The sequence below is a fragment of the Sciurus vulgaris genome (assembly GCF_902686455.1).
Source record: "Sciurus vulgaris genome assembly, chromosome: 5".
NCBI lineage: Eukaryota > Metazoa > Chordata > Mammalia > Rodentia > Sciuridae > Sciurus > Sciurus vulgaris.
This window is the reverse complement of record NC_136465.1, coordinates 173711992-173730431: the sequence shown is the minus strand read 5'-3', so window position 1 is coordinate 173730431 and position 18440 is coordinate 173711992. Positions and strand designations below refer to the sequence as shown.

Here is an 18440-nt window from a genome sequence, read left to right as displayed (position 1 = left end):
GCTGGGGATATTGAATCCAGGGCCTTGTGCTTGTGAGGCAGGCACTCTAACAACTGAGCTATCTCCCTAGCCCCTCAATATCTTAAAGACAGAGGAGAGATCAGTGGAGTAGAAGAAGGAGATCAAGAGAGAGGGAGGAAGGGAAAGGGAAAGATAAATGGAATGAGTTTAACAAAATCATGTTATACTCAAATATAAAGGTACCAAAGGGATTTCACCTTGGTGTATATCTAGAAGGAAGAAAGTCTAACAAGAGTAGAGGACGGAGAATAGGGGAAGGGAGAAGGGGAGGGCAAGTGGGAAGAGATGGGGCTTGAAAACAAATTCCATGCATGTATGATTTGTCAAAACGAGCCCAGTTACTATGTATAATTATGATATTCTAATAAAAAGTAAAAAACAGAGGGAATAAGAATTCTGAGACTAAGGCCACACTCAGCAGGTGGGGAATGCCTGTGATCCTAGTAACCCAGGAGGCTGAGGCAGGAGATCATAAATTCAAGGTCAGTCTCTGCAACTTAAAGACCCCACCTGTCTTTTTTTTTTTTTTTTTTTTCCCTGTCTTAAAATTAAAGATAGACAGGGCTGGGGGTATAGCTCAGTGGTAGAGCAACCCTGGATTCAATTCCCAGGACTGGGGAAAAAAAGAGAGAAAGGGAGTGGGAATTTATCTAGTCATTGTGACACAGCAAGCCCATAAGGGCATACGCTCTTTTTTAAAACCAGGAATGCTTAGCCACCAAGCCCTATCCCCAGACCTTTTTATTTTTTATTTTGAGAGAGTCTCACTAAGTTGCTGAGGCTGGCCTTAAATTTGCAATCCTCCTGCCTCAGCCTCTTGAGTTGCTAGGATTACAGGTGTGCATCACTGTGTCCAGTAGGGCATATGTTCTTGATCCTAGTGTAGGAAGGACCCCCCAACCATGGCTCAATGATAGAGTGCTTGCTGGCCTGTCCAAGGCCATGGGTTCAATTCCCAGTACTGCAAAATTAATAAAGAAAGAAAGTCTCTGCTCTTGCCTACGCCCCTTGATGGCCTCCCCACATCCTGGAGTTGACTTACCCTGGTAGCAGGAGCCCTTCCACTGACAAGGGGTGACTTCTTTGCTGCACTAGCAAATGGATGCCCAGCACCCCACATCCTTACCTCAAACACCCAGGGCTTTTCTACTAGAGAAAACCCTGAGCAGGTTGTAGGTTTCAGCTTTCTCTCTGTTGTGGTTCTGAGGTTTTATCACTAACAAATTTGGTTTCCAAGGCAACTGTGCAGCAGTTCAGTCTCATGACACCCATCCACCTAGGCTGGCTTCAGTGGCAGGAGTTTGGGACTGTACTTAGTGTTTTTGTAAATCCGATACCACTGAAGCTCCTTCCCCTAAAAAGCACGTAGAAATGGCCATTTGGTGGCTGTGTAGACCTGTGCTTTCTATCTCTTTTGCTGCCTATCAGACAAATGATGACTATCTGAGGAAAGGCCCAGAGCAGGACGAGTGGAGGGGATGGGGTGTCTTCAGAGTCCGCAGTGAGCAGTGCCTTGCTGTGATCTCTCATGCTCTGCTGATGCCATTGGCCCACGGTCTGCACCTCAGGTGACAGAGCTACACACGGTTGCCGTGTTTGTGGGGAACAGGTGGGCCGTCAACACACCTGTCTCTCAGCACCCTCTCTGCAGCATGTTTGGTGGTGGTCCAGTTGAGTCTCTTCCCACCTCTGGGGCGACGGCTCATCCCTCCCTGGAGGCCATCTATCTCACTGGCAAACATGCTTCCTTCTAATAAGTTGAGCTCTGACTGCAAACCCCAGACTGCCCTTTAGACCCTACCTAACCTGTTCGCTAATCCACAACACCGTCCTTCACCTGCCTGAGGCCTGTGCTCCCCCAGAGGCCTCGCTCTGAACATTTATTCTTTCACGAGCCAAAGACAGACACATGAGCATGACTATTCAATGTGATGGGTTATTTCAGGTGTCAACTTGACTGAATGAAGGAACACTGGGGGGAAATGACAAAGCACTATTACTGGGTGTGTCGGGAGGGTGTTTCTGGAGGAGAGTGGAGTATGAGGACCAAGTGGGAAGATCTGCCCTCCGTGGGGGTAGACCTCATCCAGTCAGAGGGGACCAGATGAACAAAGAAGGCAGGGAAAAGGCAGCTCTCCTCTCTCTCTCCTGGAGCTGGAGGAAGTTCCCTCCCCTTCCTGCCTTGGGACATCAGAGCTTCAGACTCTGGCCTTGACTCCAGGACTTCCAACAGCACTCCCCACACACCAGCTTCTCGGGGCCTGGCCTCAGACTGAGCCCTGGGTTGGGTGTCCCAGGATCTCCAGCTTGCAGACAGCCTGTTGTGGGACTTCTTGACCTCCAGTCGCTGAGGTTAGTTTCTCTAATAAATCCCCTCTCAAATATCCCTGTCTAATATCCTATTGGTTCTGTCTCTCTGGAGAACCCTAAAATAGCTCCCAAGACGCTCACAGACTAGAGGGACAGCCAGGTAACAGATATGGATAGAAGCTGACTAATCAATGAGGGAAGAAGAGAGTTAAGAGGACACAGATTTGTGGACACGCAGTGGAAACTCCCTTCGGCACTGCGTGCCAGGAGCTGTGTGTGGTGCTGGGAAGGCACTGAAGAAAGGAAGCGTTAGCAGCTTTGGGCCGAAGACAGGCAAGAACTGAAAACGCCTGGCTTTGTATGACTAATACACTTTGTTTATTTGTTTGGGGGTACCAGGGATTGAACTCAGGGGCACTCAGCCACTGAGCGCTAAGCCACATCCCCAGTCCTATTTTGTATTTTATTTAGAGACAGGGTCTCAATGAGTTGCTTAGCATCTTGCTTCTTCTGAGGCTGGCTTTGAACCTGTGATCCTCCTGCCTCAGCCTCCTTAGTGGCTGGGATTACAGGCATGAGTCACCACACCTGGTTTGTTTTTTTTTTTTTTTCTGTATCAAAATTGAACTCAGGTTCACTTACTACTAAGATGCTACATCCCCAGCCCCCCCCTTTTTTTTTTTTTTTAATATTTTTGGTTGTAGATGGACTGATACCTTTATTTTATTTATTTTTATGTGTTGCTGATGATCAAACCCAGTGCCTCACACATGCCAGGCAAGCACCGTACCACTGAGCCATCACCCAGTCCCCCAGCCATTTTTATATTTTGTTTTGAGATAGGGCTTCACTGGGTTATTAAGACTGGCCTCCAACTGGGCTTGTGAGCGTCAGCCACCATGTCTGGCTTGATTGACTTTTCAACACTGAAAAATTGGGAGAATTCACATTAAAACCTGGACCTGTGGCCCCTCTGAAAAATCGGAAGATCATGCAACACAGCCTGCAACTCCTCCAGGTGACCTTGTCGTGCACTGAGTAGCAGCAGTCCCCTCCAGACAGCCAGCTTCTCCTCAGTGAGCATCCTCCACTTACATGTTTTGTGCCTGCCCTTTACGGGCACCTAGGTAGACATGTATGTTGAACCTTTCCCTTCAGTACTCATTATATTTACTTAGAAAGCTTTTGATTTAGTGATTCTCAACTTCAGGGAAGAAGAAAAGATATGGTTTTAGGAAGTTTTCAAACTGCTCAGCAAGGCTAGGATGTAGCTTAGTGGTAGACACTTGCCTCACATGCACAAGGCCCTGGGTTTGGTTCCCAGAACCATAGAAGCCATCAGACTCGTCCTGTATATTGGAAGTATTCTAAAACAACTCCCTTTTTCTGACCTTCTTCCCCACCCTCTACCCACTAAATGAAAAATCCTTGCCAGAAGCTCAAACTCACACCTGCCATTTTGTCAGCACCAAAGTGTGGAACTTCCACCCACAAAATTTCCTTGATCTTACAGGAAAACGTGTAGACACTTACTCTCAACTCACACAACAGCAGTCTCGCCCCCTCTTCTCTAATCATCACTAGAGTTTGTAACCTAGCAACCCAGCATCCACGGGGTAGCAACCTCTCACCAATTCATTCATCCCTGGAACAGACATTGACTGATCTGCTCCCACGCCTGGGATAGGCAGGCACTCAAAAAAGATTTGTTGAATGAAGGAAGGAAAGACAGGAGGAAGGAAGATACAGGAATGAATGAGGCCTCAAAGGAGGGTAAGGGAAAAAACAGACTTTAAAAAAAACAAAGTTGTGGTGGTGCATGACTATATCCCAGCAGTTCAGGAGGCTAAGGCAGGAGGATTGCAAATTCGAGGCCAGCCTCAGCAATTTAGCAAGGTCCTAAGCAACTTAGTGAGATCCTGTCTCAAAATGAAAACTAAAAAGGACTGGGGGTGTAACTCAGGGGTAAAGTGGCCCTAGGTTCAATCTCCAGTACCAAAATAAAATAAAATAGTGTAACACAGGTCATAGAGACATACTTGTGCATATGTAAATTCTAAAAAGAAAGTTCTTTGGTTTATGAAAACCAGTCAGGCAAAGGAGAGGGATTAGATCAATTAGGTCTTGAGGGAGGAGCAAGAGTGTGTTAAGAAGGAATAGGAAGCAAAGGAACATCACAGGACAAGGCCCTGAGGTATAGAAATGCAAGTCAGGTCTGAGCAACAGGGAAGTTCAATATCAACAGAGCAGAGGTAAATACCTAGATTTCTAAAATCTATATCCATGAAGATCCAAGCCAGTTCCAGTTAGGTCAGCAAGATCAGAGTTCCCTGGAGATGGCAGGCAGCATACTTCCCCGTGAACACAGAGCTGGCCTGCCCTGGGCAGAAGAATGGTTGCTGAATAAAGCAGAAGACAGACAAAGACAGGAGGGAAAGGAAACGTCGTTCACAGGAGCCTTCCACAGGCCAGGCATGTCCAAGAGGCAGAAAGTGGCTGCCAGCCCTAGGATGGAGAACCGAGGCAGGAGACTGGGGTGTCAGGAGCTGGGGCCTGGAGGAGCTGCCCGTGCACTGCCTCGGAGGCAGGGTGGTGGAGAATGTCCGACCTCTCTCTCACCTGGCAGCTCTCTCCCACCCCAGGGCTTCTTACTGCACAGGGCGAAGAAGGCTCCTACCGAGGGCTTTTGCCCTCCACAGGAACATGCTCCGCTTGGATGTGACTGTAAGGAAGTCCCAGGAGGTTAACTCCCCCGGAACAGACTTTGAGTCTTCAAATGATGGGAGGTGGGAGTCTGTGGGCCAATGTCAAGTGTCCTTACTCCTAGAGTACAGCAAGCCTGGGGGTGGAGGCTGAGTGGCACACGGGCAGCCTCCTGAGGGGCCCAGGTGTCAACCGCGCCCTGCGCAGCAGCTTCCCAAACTTTTCCGCCTCCTGCCACTCCTCCTCTGCTGTTTCCTGCCATCCTTTTCTAAACAATTCACCTGCTCTCAAATCCTCACCTGAGGATCTGCATTTGATGGGACTTAAGACAGGGTGTCACCAGAGTGGTTCCAGGAATCAGGAACTGGATCATTTGCTGGCCAGGTTGCAAGAAGGACCCTATCACTGATGACCCTGTTACTAGGGCAGGTGCACCCCCAGCATGTTGAACCAGCACAATTACTGAGACTCTTGCCGATGGGACACTGGATGTATACATATGGACAGAACTCAGGTAGTAGACACACTGCTATGGGCAACAACTCTCACATTTGACACATATAAGGATAACGTTTTTTAAGATCTGGGGAGCTGGTTGGCTATTGTTTTATTGTTTTTTTGTTTTTTTTTTTTAACTGCCATAAAAGACCAGGAGCCTGACCAGGCATGAACCTGCCTATAATCCCAGCAACTCAGGAGGCTGAGGCAGGAGGATCCCAAGTTTGAGGCCAACCTTGGCAACTTAGATCCTAAGCAACTTGGCAAGACCCTGTCTCAAAATAATAAAATAAAAATAAAAATAACTGGGGGTGTAGATCAGTGGTTGAGTACCTGACTAGCTTGCACAAGGCCTGGGTCCAATTTCTAGCATCAGCAAAAAAAAAAAAAAAAAAAAAAAAAAAGAGAGAGAGATGAAATTCTCAAGTCTCCCCTGCTAGGGACCAAAGAGGGAAGAAGTGAAGTCCTGAGACCTGGCTGTGATGTTTGAATAGTTGCATCTAAAAACCTAGATGCCCAGACTCCCTTTAACCAGGTGGGACATCAGAACTGGTCACTCCCCTTCACTAGGAGAAAGCAGCCCCCATTTCCTGGAGATGTCTTCCTCGCCCTCAGGACCAAAAATGAGGGTCAGTACTTAGCAAAAGAAAAAAAAAAAAAGAACTAAGAATCTGGCTCAGTATAGAGCACCCCTGGATTCAATTACCAGTTCTAGTCCCACTCCCCCCAAAAAACCCCACAACAACAAAAAACCCATAGACTGAGTTACTGTGCACTCTAGACAGAGGAATACCCAGTTCTTTTGAGGGCTTTCAGATGCAGGTCTGAGTGGACACCAAGACAAGGACAACCAAATGCCACCATAGACCCCTTGTTAGAATGAGATACATGAAAGCTGGTGATCAATGAAAACCATGGTCCTCTGGTCATTTCTTTCTCTTTCCTCTCCCTCCCTCCATGCCCACTCTGTAGTACTGGGGATTGAATCCAGTGCAGTGAGTGGTGCTTAACCATTGACCTATCCCCAGTCCTTTTTAGGGTCTCACTAATTTGCTGAGGCTGGCCTTGAACTTGGGATTCTCCTGGCTCAGCTTCCTAAGTCACTGGGCACTGGTACCCTGGTACCACTATGCCCAGCCCTCTGGTCATCTCTCAAATCTCTGAATGAGTAATCAGAATGGCTCACAGCATAGACTGCATTGTGTAAAATAGACTCCCATCATTTTGAGAGTTTTTTCCCTCAACCTCACACCAGAACAGAATCTCCTGTAGGCCATTTCATCAGTCATTTAAGCCAGCTGTTTCTGGGTGACAAGTTACACGGTAATATTAGTAAAATTATACGTAGGCATACTTACTGCTGCTATTCGTTTGCTAGGACATTACTTCTTTGATCCAGAGGGATTGCTGTAGGAACAACAGACAGGGAAGGCAGATCCTATCCAGAATCCATGTCTTTTCTAGCAAGGGCAAATTGCTGACCCTTCCATGATGGAAGGGGTCCTATGTAATTGGTCTACCAAGGTGGTTTCCCCAGGATGTGGTGGATATGGAGGGAGGGAGAGGTCAGTCTTTGTCTTGGCTACTAGGAGGTTAAACACTCAGAAATGGCAGTCGCCAGGTCAGTCTTGATGAGGGGATGCTCTGATGTTCGGTCTAGGCATCCCTGTCACATGGACACAGTAAACCAACTCCAGGGAAGCTGGGGAAGGACACTCACAGACATGCACAGAACATGTCATTCTGCTCACTTATTGAGACTCTTTCACTGGTAAATGTCCTTTGGAGATATTCACGTGGGATAGTTATGTTCACACTGTGTCTATTGTGTGAGGTCCAGATACTACCTCTTCCCCACATTATTTCCATTCTTGTTCTTTCAAGTTTCTGATAGCCACTGCCCATAAGTCCAATTTCAGGCCATCTATAAGTCCAGCCCATGGGAACAATGGAATATTCTGCTCCAAATTCTGCCCTGTGGGAGGATTTCTCTTCACCACCAGGAGTGGGGTGGTGCATCCCTGTAATCTGTTACTCACCTGTAATCCCAGAGACTCAGGAGGTTAAGGCAGGAGGATGGCAAGTTCCAGGTCAGCCTCAGCAATTTAGCGAGATCCTGTCTCAAAATAAAAATATAAAGGGCTGGGGATGTAGCTAAGTGGTGAGTGCCCCTGCGCTCAATCCCCAGTACCAGAAATAAATAAGTAAAACTCTCCTGATTGGGATTGTAATGTTGCTAGGATGACAGGTGAAACCTGATGTGGAATTTATAAAGGAAGAATCAGGCAGGCAATGCCTGAACCTACTGGTCAATAACAGACAACTAGACTTGTGTGATGCAATAGGACATTCACAGCACCATAGGATGCCATCAGCAAGACACAGAATATGGGGAATTCTAAAGGATAAAACGATCAGCCCAATGCAAAATATGGACCTGTTTGGATGCTAATTGTAAGAAGACAATTTTAAAAAAATCACTTATGGGACAGTCAGGAAAATGTGAAAACTAGGTGACTGAACATTAGGTTATATTAAAGAATTTGTTTGATTTGGTAGATGTAGTGGCACATGCTTGTAATTTCAGTAACTGGGGCGGCTGAGGCAGGAGTATCTCAAATTTAAGGCCGGCCTGGGCAACTTATTTTTTTTTTTTTCTTTTCTTTTTTTCCTTTTTCTTTTCTTTTCTTTCTTTCTTTCTTTCTTTTTTTTGTTTTGTTTTTTGTTTTGTTTTGTTACTGGAGACTTAAACCAGAGGCGCTCAAGCACTGTGCCACATCCCCAGTCTTTTTTATATATTTTATTCAGAGACAGGGTCTCTCTAAGTTGCTTAGGGCCTTGCTAAATTGCTGAGACTGACTTTGAACTCACAATTCTCCTGCCTCAGCTTTCCAAGCCACTGGGATTATAGGCATGCATCACCATGCCTGGCTCATCCTAGACAATGTAAATCCTGTCTCAAATGTAAAAATAAATAAACAAATAAAAAGGACTAGGGATATAGCTCAGTGGTAAAGTGCCTCTGGGTTCAATCTCCAGTACCAATAATTTTAAAAAATAATTTGTTTTTAAATATAGTGATTGTATCATAGATAGTAGATTTAGTTTATTTTAAAAAGTTCTTGATTTATGGCTTAAAAGGACTGAATCCTAATCTCATTTAAAAAAATAAAAAAAACATACTACTGAATTCTGCTAGTCTGGTAGTTCATGGCAGTAATCCTATCAACTCAGGAGGTTAAGGGAGGAGGATCACAAGTTTGAAGACAGTCTCAGCAATTTATTTATTTAATAATGTTATTTAATTTTTTATACCTTTATTTTAGTTATTCATTTATTTTTGTTTTTTAGTTGTAGATGGGTACAATACCCTTATTTATTTTTTTATGTGCTGAGGTTTGAACCCAGGGCCTCACACCTGCAAGGCAAGCACTCTACCACTGAGCCACAACCGCCGCCCCAGTCTTGGCAAAACCCTCTCTCAAACTAAAAAGAATGGGAAAGTGGCTCAGTGGCAAGCACCTCTGGATTCAATTCTAGTACCAAAAGAAAAAAAAAAAATCAACTTAAATAGAATGAATTCTGAATTTGCTTTAAGATAAACCAGGCACACCGGACATAGATGGTGCATGCCTGTAAACCCAGCAACTTGGGAGGTTGGGCAAAAGATCACAAATTCAAGACCAGCCTCAGCAACTTTGTGAGGTTTTAAGCAACTTAGTGAGACCCTGTCTCAAAAATAAAAAATAAAAAGTACTGGGGAAGTAGCTCAGTGGTAAAGCACCTCTAGGTTCAATCCCCAGTACCTAAATACATAAATAAATAAATAACCAGGCAGGTAAAGATAAAACAGGTGGGTTGTATGTTGATTCTCAGCAATTTAATTTGTTGTTGTTTTTGTAGTACTGGGGGTTGAACCCAGCTCTACACTGAGCCACATTCCCAGAACTTTTCAGTTATTTATTATTTATTTTTATTACTGGGGATTTAACCCAGGGTGCTACAACCACTGAGCTACATCCCCAGTCTTTTATTTTTATTTTGAGACAGGGTCTTGCAAAGTGCTTAGGCCTTTCTAAATTGTCTTGAACTTGCAATCCTCCTGCTTCAGCCTCCTGAGTCACTGGGATTACAGGCATGTACCACTGCACCCACTTTTTACCTTGAGACAGGGTCTCACTTAGTTACCCAGGCTGGCCTTGAACTTGTCATCCTCATTATAGGCGTGTGCCACAGAGCCCAGCTTGTGTCTGTTGTGTTTTGTTTTTTAAGGGTACCTTGACCTCATGCCCTCTTCACCCTCATTTCTTTTTTATTCATATCAAAATTTCTTCAAAGATGGCTCACTCTCACCCCTATTCTCCACTGTTTTGGTTTTCAGTTTTTACCCCTTTGACACGGCTCTTTTCAGGGTTACCCAAGGGTGTCCATGTTACTAAATCCACTGGTCACTTTTTTGTTGTTCTCCTCTTCCTTGACCTCTCAGTGACGTTTTTACAAGGTCAGCCCTTCCTTTCTTGGAGACCATAAATAGCCTAGTTTCCCTCCAATTCCATTGGCTACCACCTACACCAACTCCAGTCTTAAAATATTGGATACAATGCATCCCTTAGCTCCTGGATTTGTATCTCTAGCCTGCTGTCTTCTAAGTACTAAGTAAACAAAGTAACAAAACCAAAAAAGAAAACGGGTGGCAATGGGCGGAAGGACCAAAAGAAGAACCAAAGTTCTTAACTCTTAAAGATTGAATCCTACTCTCTTAGAGATATATGCTGAGTGAGGTCCATAATTGATATTGAATGAATTTTGAAATTTGCTTTAAAATACCAGGACCCGAAGGAAAAAGGAAGGTGGTGGGGAAAGAAAAAAGTGAAATAAAATAGCCAGGGAAACAAAGATGACACAAGATTGGCTGTAGCTTTTAACTGCCAAAGCGGGGTCACAGGGTGGGTTTCTCATCTTAGTGGCCCACCCGCGTGACTGCCTGACATCTCCACTTGGGTATCTAAAAGGCAGCTCAGATGCAACCTGGCCAAACCCTGTTTTGATTGTCCCTTTCTCGGTGCTGCGTCCCCTATCCCAGTTTAGAGCACAGATATCCAAACATTCTCTCATCCTTGAAGCTCACCCCCCACTCCAGACCAATTCATCAGCAAATCTGGTCACATCTATCTCCAACTAACTAGTGAACCAACTAGTGTCACAACACCTCTGTGCCCATCCTGCTCAAGCACTTACATGGCCACCCGATGTCCCAGAAAGCACTGCGTGGCATACAGAGATCACTTAAGTCTTTCTCCACTCCTTGCTCTGATTTTTATGTACTTTTTCTCCTCCCCCACTCCTACCATGTCTTTATCTCCACTCCTTAACATTTTTATCTACCAAGCTTTAAAAAAAAAAAAAGTTGTGTAAACAATGAGCCTTTCATCAAAACAGCGATTGTTGGGGGCATAGGCTGAAATATGACATGAAGTCAGGGATTTGTTTCACAATAATAGGGAGGGGCAGCGGGTGGGGGGAGGGGAAGGGACAAACCAGATTGTCCGGGGTTGTGCGTTTAATCTCAAGTGATGCGCAATCCGGGGGTTCACTGTAGCATTGTGACTTTCGTTCGTTTTCAAAACCCTCCGTATAAAACCCGGCAGAGAGCCGAGGTTAAGCACTCCTCCTAACTGGCTTCCCGGACAGTTTCTCTGCGTCTGGCTCCTACGGTGCTCCGCGGTCTGCAGGAGCCCCGCTGGGTGAGGGCGGACTTCTTAACACACCAGAGCGCGGCCCCGAGCGCCTGAGTCCTGAGCCCCGCCGGGCAGGGGCCGAGGCTTCCCGAGCTGCGCACCCGTCGGCAGCAGCGCGCGGCCCGGGCCTGCCCGAGGCCGGCGCCCAGGACACCTTTGTGGACGCCGGGGAGAAACGCGGCTCCGGCGGCCGGCTCCGCCCCTCGCCCGCCCCTGCACGTGCAGCCCGGGGGCCCGGCGGCGTGCCCTCCCCGCACCCCACCGCGCACACGTGACCCGCCGCCCTGGGGCCCCAGCGAGACCGTGGCCGCGGGAGTGCGCGGCGATCCGGGAAGATTCTGGGGCGACGTCCAGACTGGGCCCCTCGGGCTGGGGGGCTCGACTTCAGGCCGTAACAAAGGTTCGGAGCAGAGCACGGAGACGTGGCTCTCCCCGGCCCTGGGGCTGGCCCCTGTCGGCGACCCGGGAGCGCGCACGGCTGGCCGCAGAGGGCCGGCTCCCAGGTACCTGGTGTGGGCCGGCCGAGCCAGCCCGGGCCGTGCGTTCTTCTCCCGTGCGGAAGTGGCCGGCCGCGCGACTGCGGAGGGTGCAGTCGGGGCCCTGCGCTCTGCGCCCCGCGCGCGCTTCCTTTGTGTCTGCCACTTTGGGCTGGACGAAAACCGCTTGGTTTGGTTCTCCCCTTCCAGCCCCCTTTCCGTGGTCAGGCTCCCTCCCTTGCCTCCCCCGCCAGCCTCCCCCCCCTGCGGATGTCTGTTCCCCTCCAGCCCGGGCACAAGCCACGCAGACGCCCTTAAAGTCCCGAGAAAAGACTTTTTCATTTCAAAGCCAACGCGTCCCGAGCCGGGCTGCGACAGCGTCCCCTTTACGCGCCGCCTCCAGAAATGGCGCCGTTGTCCCGACTCCGGCCAAGGCAGGATCGGGGGACAGGTGTGACCGTCGGGGCCGGCTGGAAAGCAAAAGGGGCAGAGTTGTGTGCAGGCCTGAGTGGGGGCGCCCGAGGATCCCCAGGGACCCGCGGGTCCCTACTGCCGGCATTTCGGAGCCGAGCGCCGGGAGGGAGGGCAGGGGCTCGGGAGAGCCGTGGGGGGCGGTGTGCGGGGGTGGCTGCTGCTAGCGAACCCCGCCGAGCAGGAGGCCCGTGGGGTGGGGAAGGACGGTTGAGTCATTCATTGCTGCCAACCACAGACTGATGAGCTTCCCCCACCGCCCCCTCACCCCTAGCCCCATTGTACTGGGCATGGGGGCCCAAGGCACAGGAACAGCATACAGAACAACAGCGCTAACGCACGATCTGCGTGACCTCAGCGAGTCGCTTCTCTAAGCCTGGGTTTGCTGGTCTGGTTTGATGGGAGTGGCAGTTTTAAATAAAGACTGTGCTTGGCACCTGCCATGCTCAGCAGGGAAGACCCACGTCCCGGGGGCCTCCTTGTTCCTGAGAGGAATGCATACACAAACCTAGCAAATATGCCATACTGCACCTCCACACGGGACAAGCCCAGTCACCCGGTTTTTATTCCTTCCAAATATTCCGAGGCTGCTGGCAGCAGGCCTGTGCTGGGCGGAGGCTGCGGAGATGAAGGCAGCAGACTTGGCCTGGAGAAGCCAATAAAAGAGCTATTTCCCTGAAGCACAAGTCACGCTAGTGGGCCCTGGAACATGCCAGAAGCCAATCTGCCTAGGGCCGTGTTCCGTCCCAGGCCTTTCCTGTGTCAAGGCCCATGATCTCCGAGCACTGCCCTGTACTTGAAGTATTTGCTCCCTTTTGTGGGGTGGGGAGTGGGGGTGAGGGTGGTTCTGGAGATGGAACCCAAGGTCCTGTAAGTGCTAGGTAAGCGCTCTACACTGAGGTACACCCAACCCCTAACATTTTTTTTTTCCTTTGTGGTACTGGGGATAGAACCTAGGCGTGCTCTATCACTGAGCTACAACCCCAGCTCTTTTTTTTTTTTTTTTTTTTTTTGAGACAGGGTCCAAGTTGTCCAGGCTGGCTACAAACGTGTGATCCTCCTGCCTCAGCTTTTCCGGTTGCTGGGATTACAGACGTGTAGCCCTGTGTCCAGCCCCTAACATGTCTTTAAAGGGCCCTAAGGGCTGCCCTGTGGCACACACTTTGTTCATCCCAGCAGCTTGGGAGGCTGAGGCAGGAGGATTGGGAGTTCAAAGCCAGCCTCAGCAAAAGTGAGGCACTAAGCAACTCAGTGAGACCCTGTCTCTAAATAAAACACAAAATAGGACTGGGGATGTGGCTCAGTGATTGAGTGCCCCTGAGTTCAATTCCGGGTACCAAAAAAAAAAAAAAAAAAAAAAATGCCCTATGGCCTGGTCATTCAGTGCTTCTCCCAATTGATAGTGAGATGTTCAGTGTGTACGGTGGGAAGCCAGACCTGACCCTTTAGAAGATCCTCTATTCTCAGCACCTCTGAGTTAAAAGGAGCTCCCACAGGAATCCCCTTCCTCCCCAACTTTCTAAAGTTCTACAGTGCTCAGTACCCCATACCCTCAGCATCCCTCGGTTTTGACATTATGTAAGGCTTCAAGGGTCCTGTCCAGAGTCTATTCCAGCTGAGTGGAAGGCACAAGGGTGTTTGGTAAGTGAACAGCAAGTGAAGGAAGGTTGTTTATTTGTCTCTTCCTGAGCACTCCCCACAGAGCCATGAGCGTTAACCTGTCCCATACCTCTTAGCCACTGTGCTACACTAGCTACTATGCCAGGGACTTGATACATGTTCTTAAGGAGCCAAGTAAGAGAAGGCAGAGACTGGTTACTAAGGAAGTTAAGCCAAACCCAAGCTGGCCCTGGCATTGATGGGTCCACAGACAATGGGCTTTCCACTCTGCCCTGCTGGGCATATAAAAACCCAGTAGGTAGGTAGACTATTGTCCCCAATGTTTCCCACACAGGGGCCTGGGCTGTCATTCTAAATTCTTAAAGGACCACCAGCTAAGCCAGAGTCCAGTTCCTACAGATTCCACTCCTAATCTCTCCATTTGTCCCCAGATCACCATATAGAGCCCCTTTACTAACTGCTACTTCTTTAATCCATCCCTACCCTGATTCTTCCTACAAACACCAATTCCATTCTTAAAAACCCTGGCAGATGGACTTGGGGTCTGGCTCAGTGTAAAGTGCCTGCCTGTCATGCTTGAGGCCCTGGGTTTGATCCCCAGCATCACAAAACAAGAACAAACTCTGACAAGGATTGCTGTGGGCCTGTAATCTCAATGACTCAGGAGGATCACAAATCGAAGCTAGCCTCAGCAATTTAGTGAGATCCTGTCTCAAAATTAAAAAAAAAAAAAAAAATGCCGGCTGGCTGGGCTCAAAGTTTGTGGCCACCCCTGCGCTCCGCCTGATGTATGGGTGATATACTATGGCGGTGTCAGGCTGGAACAGTCCCATTCGCCCTTCCACCAGCATAGCAGCATCCTCCCAGTACCGCCAGCTGCTCAGCGACTATGGGCCACCATCACTGGGCTACACCCAAGGAACTGGGAACAGCCAGGTGCCCCAGAGCAAGTATGCGGAACTGCTGGCCATCATCAAAGATCTGGGGAAGGAGATAAGTCCCACCTGTGCAGGGAGCAAGAGTGTCATGGAGAGACTGAAACGATGCACCATTCACATTGGAGGACTGGTTGGGGAATACTTGACTGAAGCAACGGAACGCCAGATCCTAGCCTCCTTGTCAGCTGGGGAGGGTCTCTCTACAGTGTGAGGTGACAGCTCATCTTCCCTGTTCAAATGAAACACTTGTTTTCAAAATGGTAACAGTTTAGTTGTTTATCCCAAGGTTCACAGTCTCACAATATTGAGAAATTATTTCGAAGTTACTTAGGATTTGCATTTTAAGTAGTTATGAATGACCCAGTTTTTTTTAAAGCATTGATTTAAAAGATGCATATGAAGTTAATTTACAGCAAACTGTTGTTTGACTCCAAGATACCAATGTCCCTTTAATCTTTTGAATACTTTATGTCCCCCAAATTGTTCTTTGTTCCTTTTCATAAGCTCAGTTGATCCTAAGGACTTTGTTTTAATGCATCCTTAACTGCCTGCTTCACTTAGCTGGTCCTGTGTGCCATACAGTGTAGATTGTGCTTAATGGTACTTCTTTTTTGCTTAAGCATTTGCATGACTCTTAGTGCTTTGAAGTCAATTTTAAGAGTGCACAAGTTATAAATACAGAAGAAAGAACAAACTGCCAAATCTAACAAGGACCCCGAAAATTTTCATACTAAGACTGTATGTAGATTTCAGTTCTGTGTTATTGTAAGTTGATCAAAACATCTGGAAGAAAATGACTAAAACTGTTTGCATCTTTGTATGTATTTATTACTTGATATAATAAAGCTTATTTTCATTTAAAAATTTTTAAAAAATAAAAAGGACTGGAGATGTAGCTCAGTGGTAAAGTGCCCCTGGGTTCAATCCCAATACTGCAAAAGAAAAAAAAAAAAAAAAAATCTGCACTTTGGTGTAGCTCGGTGGTAGCGCACTTGCCTACCATTTGCAAGGCCTTGGGTCCAATCCCTGGCAATGAAAAAAAGGAGAAGAAAAAACAAAACATCTAAATCTTACCTTTAATCCTCTCCCATCTGGGCTTGTTCTCTCCCACTCACCCTTGACCCAACCCAGACCTACTTTAATTTTCACCTGACCACTTTAATGACTTCCCCCCTATTATCCCACAGTGTTCATTTGCTCAGCAAGTATTTCTTCAATCTGTGGCTATGTAGCCGGAGGCTGTGCTAGGACCTGGGAATCAGCATGGAACCACACAGATCCTACTCCTGCCCCTTGCTTCCATTGGTCTAGCAGGAATGAGCAATTATCAAAACTCAGGAATGCCAAGTATAAAGATGTGGGAAGTCCAGGGGTCTTCTGAAAAGCCAAGAAGGGAGCCGGGCACTGTGGCACATTCCTGTGATCCCAGTGACTGCGGAAGCTGAGGCAGAGGATCTAAACTTTTTTTTTTTTTTTAATTTTTTAACCGTTGATGGACTTTTATTTATTTATTTATTTATATGCAGTTCTGAGAATCGAACCCAGTGCCTCACACATGCCAGGCAAGCGCTGTACCCCTGAGCCACAACCCCAGCCCAGGAACACAATTTTGAGGCCAGCTTCAGCCACTTAGCGACCCCTTGTCTCAAAATAAAAAATAAATAGGACAGGGGGTGTAGCTTAGTGGTAGAGCATCCCTGGGGTCAATCCACAGTACCAAAAAGAAAACAAATGCCCACAGATGTAAAGTGAGCCGGAGGAGGGGGAAGCCGGAAGGACAGCGAGGAGTCCAGAGGGTCGAGTGGGCGGACCGCAGGAGCTGGAGGCCACCAGTGAAGAACTCCTGCAGTGGACAGAGGATTCTTCCAAGTTCCAACCTGACTCTGCCACCCTGGGACTGACCACAAAAGCCCCACTGCACTCTGGCCTTGGTCTCTTTGTAGAAAGGAAGAATGAGAAGAAATAGTCTTTTAAGCTTGTGAACCATTTTAAACTGGAGAGAAAGGTCAGACTCACAACGCAGAGAGTGTTCTCAGGCTGGAGAAAGACCACCGTGGGCCTCCCTTACTTCCTCGCCTGGTCCTTCTCAGGGCACCTGAGGTCACCCTATGGGTCCCCACTCTTCCCTCATTAACTCCTAAAGTAAACTGGAAGTTTTTTTTTTTTTTTTAATTGATGGCATTTGGTATTGAACCCAGTTCTCACACATGTTAAGCAAGTGCTCTGACACTGAACCACATCCCCACCCCTCCCCAGTCTTTTTTAAATCTTTATTTTGAGACAAGGTCTTGCTAGGTCACCCAGGCTAGCTTTAAACTTGCCATCTTCCTGCCTCAGTTCCCCAGATAGCTGAGATTACAGGTGTGCACCACAGTGCCTGTCTGGAAGGTTTTTTGTTTGGTTGGTTGTTTTTATAGTTATACATGGAAAAACCTTTTACTTGTTTATTTTTTATGCGGTGCTAAGGCTTGAACCCAGTGCCTCACGTGAACTAGGCAAGCACTCTACCACTGAGCTACAACCACAGCCCAGGGAAGATTATTAATATTGGAGGACGGGCATAGCTCAGTGGTAGAGTACTTGCCTAGCATATACAAGACTCTGGAATCAATCCCCAGGGGAAAAAAAAAAAAAAAAAAAAAAATATATATATATATATATATATACACACATATATCACACGTGTGTGTGTGTCTCTAAATAAATTATCTATATACATATACATACATATATATACATATATATATATATATATATATATATATATATGTAATGGAATAGAGTTTTAAAATGTCAAGTCACTAAAACAACTAGGGATAATTTAACAGAAGTTAGGGAACTGGCCAAAAAAATCCTGTTCCTATATGGAATCTTAAAACATGGTGAAAATTGGTGAACTACATTTGTGTATAGCAACCAGAGTTATCCTAAAACATCTTGAGTGGAAGGTGTTTTCAGGCTGGCCCATGGAGCATAAACCATACATTGAAGACCTCAGTTGTTGTTGCTTTTGTTTTTATCTATAAAATAAGGATAAAAATAATACAACCTCATAAAGTAGTCGTGAGAATTAAATGAAGGTTTTTGTTTTTTAGTTTTGATACTGGGGATTAAACCCAGGGGTACTTTACCATTGAGTTACATCTCCAGAACTTTTTATTATTATTAATTATTATTATTATTATTGACAAGATCTCCCTAAGTTGCTGGGACTGACCTTGAATTTGGGATCCTCCTGCCTCAGTCTTTCAAATCATTGGGATTACATGCATATGCTTCTGCACCTGGTCTGGCTAAATAAATTTTAAGGATTAAATTAAAATCCTTAAATCATTCAGAGCAAAGGTCATCATATACTAGTTAGGCTCAGGTAAGTGGTAGGCATTAGTACTGTTCTTACGGCAAGTAATTTTACATTTCACACTCAACAGTCATTGGTGACCCAGATATTATAAACAAGTAAACACTTGTAAGAAGATATAAATCATGATAAATGCAAAAAGAAAAATGTACCTGAAGGACCCAGGTGGGTGTCAGTAAGCAAAAGGTGGGTTTTGAGGGCTGGGGTTGTGGTTTAGTGGAAGAGAGCTTGCCTAGCGTGTGTGAGGCATTGGGTTTGATACTCAGCACCACTTGTAAATAAATAAAGTTCCATCTCCATTGAC

General features: G+C 46.8%; 1 pseudogene across 1 annotated transcript; it reads left to right on the top strand.

The window, feature by feature from the left end:
- Positions 1 to 13256: 13256 nt before the first annotated feature.
- On the top strand, positions 13257 to 15639 carry LOC306661451 (cyclin-dependent kinase 2-associated protein 1-like; annotated as a pseudogene). The gene has a single exon. The product of its transcript is annotated as a cyclin-dependent kinase 2-associated protein 1-like (transcript).
- The last annotated feature ends 2801 nt before the right edge of the window (positions 15640 to 18440 follow it).